The sequence below is a fragment of the Astatotilapia calliptera genome, chromosome 14 (assembly GCF_964374335.1).
Source record: "Astatotilapia calliptera chromosome 14, fAstCal68.1, whole genome shotgun sequence".
Taxonomy (NCBI): domain Eukaryota; kingdom Metazoa; phylum Chordata; class Actinopteri; order Cichliformes; family Cichlidae; genus Astatotilapia; species Astatotilapia calliptera.
In genome coordinates this window covers 2964120-2967760 of record NC_137435.1, presented here as the reverse complement: position 1 = coordinate 2967760, position 3641 = coordinate 2964120, and the positions used below count along the sequence as shown (strand labels likewise).

The window sequence follows — 3641 nt, the reverse complement described above, 5'->3', positions numbered from 1 at the left end:
CTCCACCCCCATCTTTTTCCTTCTCTTCACGCTTGCTTCTCTCCTCCCTCCCACCTGTTATTGTCTTTCGGTTCTCTCCCACCTCTGTTTCCTTTTAAATTCATTCTTCGTCTTTCTGTCCTCCTCCTTTTCTTTGTATGAGTCCAGCCGTTCCTATTTTGTCATAGTTTGTTATTCACTTTACATCAATGAGCTCTCGTCCTCACAATTATTTTTAAACAGTGGGTTGTATAATGATATATATAATGTAAAATCGCATAAAAGTGAGGTAATAAGTGGAGCTTAAAATCTGTTGATGGTGCTTTACATTACTTAAATATAAAGTTAGGACTTAAATATAAGGTAAATTTTTCATTATTAAGACTTAATGGTTTTTTTTTATTGTAGACATTATTCAGGATTCTATTACATCAGCAGGTTTTACAAGGCACTGAGAAACTTTCATGGGCACTATTAACTTATTGCAAATTAAACTTGATCATGGTGTCTCCGACCTTGAAACGAATCATTTGTCTCTAATCTCATTAAATCCTTTATAATAATATTCAATTTTACAAGTTATACCGTTTGTTATACAGCTTTATACTGTATGCACTCTATTCAGCCTCACGTTTCAGTACTGTGCAAAAGTTTTGAGCCTCACAAAAGAACCATTAGCTGAAAACATCAGGAAACCGGACAAGAGAAGGACAAAGTAAAGTTGGCAGTCCTAAACAAAAAAGGAAAAGAAAAAGAAAAACAGAGGACCTGAGAGATGCATCTGCCCCTTCAGCTGATCCAAAGTGGCTGTTAAGTAGGCTGAGGTACACCAAATTACACAAGAACTGGATTGAAACTCAGTGGGAATGAATCCAATTTATACATTTTTGACTCACATCATTGTCAATTTGTACGAAGGAGGTCAGGAGAGAGACACAACAGTGAGTGTCTACAGCCAACTGTAAAACATGACAGAGGCTCACGGTTAGGGGCTTCCTGTTAAAAGGGAGTTTTCCTTCCCACTGTCGACAAAGTGCTGCTCATAGGGAGTCATGTGATTGTTGGGTTTTTCTCTGTGTGTATTATTGTAGGGTCTACCTTACAGTATAAAGCGCCTTGAGGTGACTGATGTTGTGATTTGGTGCTATATAAATAAAAGTGAATTGAATTTCAGACAGTTGTAGATTTTGTAAAAATTGATGGAATTGTGAATGAAAGAAAGTACCATCAGATTTTGATCCACATGCAATACCATCTGGAAAGCATCTGAGTAAAAGTGGCTTCATTTTTTTAAAATCACAATGATTTCAAACACACTGCCAGCATAGTAATTGCATACCTGGATAGGAAAATACTCGGTGGAATGCTATCCGTCACGGACGGGTATTCCCGGATCGAAACAGTGTGGGATCATCTTGGCAGAGAAAAGAACAAAAGGCAGCCAAGATCCAATGACGAGCTTTGAATGACTTTCAACAAGTCTGGAGAAATATGAGGAAAACTAAAGGCGGTCATATAAAACATTGACTTTCAAGCTTGTTAGGATCATACAAACTATCTCCATGTATGTATGCAAAGTTCAGTAAATCGCGACACCCGTTTCCCATTTTCACAACAAAATATGAAGAAATGAGGAGTTTGAACAGGACTGTATAAAATTAAAAACCAAAGTAATTCTGTGTTTTTGTGACATCTTGTTTTTTTTTTTTTTAACAGTAAGATGCACTCACTGTTGTCTTAAATAAAGGATATTTAGGAATAAGGACTATTGTCTTGATTGAGTTCACCTGTGCTTTATTGTACCTCTGCCTGGTTAGATTATGTGTTAGGGCTCCCCAACAATCACATTTTGGTCATATAACAAACATACAACAAAAGTTAATTCAACTTAACATATGAAAAAACCGACATTCTTCATAAAAGCTAATGCACACACACAAAAAACATAATTCTAATGTCAGCCAATGATTTAGAAAGAAAGGATCTCATGATGGACATCAGGGAACGAAACACTGAGTCTAAGAATAAGCAGCTGGGAGCACATTAGCACAGCATTATAACCTGTTCCAAAGGTTTAATACAACACATGTGGCATTATACACAGCAAATTCAAAAGTGTTAAATGTTTTGGTGTTAATAGTCTCCTTGCAAAAGTAGAGTTAATTTTACTCTAAGCAGAGTCACATTCTTTTAATGTAACTCTGAGGTGTAAAATGACAGTAGTTAAAATCGAGTGTTAAAAATGAGTGTTTCTATGTCAAATCTGGAGGTGTTACAATGGAAACATTAACTCCTGACCTCTTAACTCTGAACTCCTACAGGGGCTATGACACCAACAGAGTAAATTCACAGACTCCGCCCCCAGCACGGCTCCAATCGAAGCTGAAGTGAAGCCGTTTCAGAACATTTTGCTCTACATATTTGAGTTGTTTGCCATGCTTGGTAAGTCATTTTTTCAAAGATTGTTTCAATTATCATTATGAGCTTTTACTTCTGTGGCTCTTTGGAATTGAGACAAAGCCGTGTGAAAGGCATTAGCCATGTTGCTCGCTGATAGCATAATATTCTGTTTTAGCTAGCTGAAAGATATTGTTTGCGGGCAAATACCACAGCCTTGAAAAAACGCTTGCATGTGAATTTTCAGCCTAAAACAATGTGTAGAATGTGAAATGTTGGTATAATGGTGCTACTTGAAGCCTGAAACCGATCGCCCATAAAAAGTAAAAAACAAAACAAAAAAAACAAAACGAGCAAACAGCAGTAGCTGACGTCCTGACTCGATTCTACGTTAGCATTTAGAGCCCTCCAGAGTTTTGTGCACACGGTTTAGGTAAAAATGAAAAAGGTTGAGGTTTTACATTTAGTTCAGTATTACCTGTTGCCTGTGTCCTTGTCTTTTGGGAAAATACTTTACACAAGTAATGGCTCAAAGAGGATTCCTTTTTTTTTTTTTTTTTACTGTGCTGCAATTGTTTACTGGATTATTTGTGCCAATAATTAGTGTCAACTAATTTTTATTCGATCTCCGCACAGGATATGCTTGTGAAGATGGAATATGGGGGAGAGCAGAAGTGCGTTGAAGTTCCACAAAGGGATGAATGAAGGACATGCATATTGTATTGAAGAAATAAGTGATGAGATGCTGTTATTTGCATTTACCATGTCAGACCTTTTGATAAACAAAATTCTAATGAAAGTGAGAACATGTACACTGTTACGTCTTTCAGAAAATGTTTTGAAATTGTGGTGCACAGTTCAGAATAAATGTTTTTCAAGAACCATTGCATCTTTTTAGTAAATGTTTATTTCCAAAAGAAATTTCTAGAAGTTCAGAACAGTAAAATTCCCGCTTTTAGAATGAATTAGAAGATAACTCTTACGTAGTTAAACTAAAATACTCTTTGAGAGTTAATATATAAACTCTTAACACCAAGTGTTAAATTATCAACTCCAGACAGATTTGGTGTTTAACACTAAATCAGAGTTAACGTACCAACTCTCCAAAAAGAGTTAAATTAACACTCTCTGGTGTGGACCCATATAGACACTTTAATAGTGTTGAAATCAAATCCGACAGTGTTAATTTGGACATGCTGGATTTGCTGTGTACTGTGCTAAATATTTAGTAGGTTGTTACAAATCATTGGTTTATGCACCAATAT

At 36.1% G+C, this 3641-nt stretch overlaps 1 long non-coding RNA gene across 1 annotated transcript; it reads left to right on the top strand.

The window, feature by feature from the left end:
• Nucleotides 1–731: 731 nt before the first annotated feature.
• LOC145420242 (uncharacterized) lies at nucleotides 732–3260 on the top strand. The gene is made up of 2 exons (XR_013901562.1): nucleotides 732–2421; nucleotides 3013–3260. It is a non-coding gene; the product is annotated as an uncharacterized LOC145420242 (long non-coding RNA).
• The last annotated feature ends 381 nt before the right edge of the window (nucleotides 3261–3641 follow it).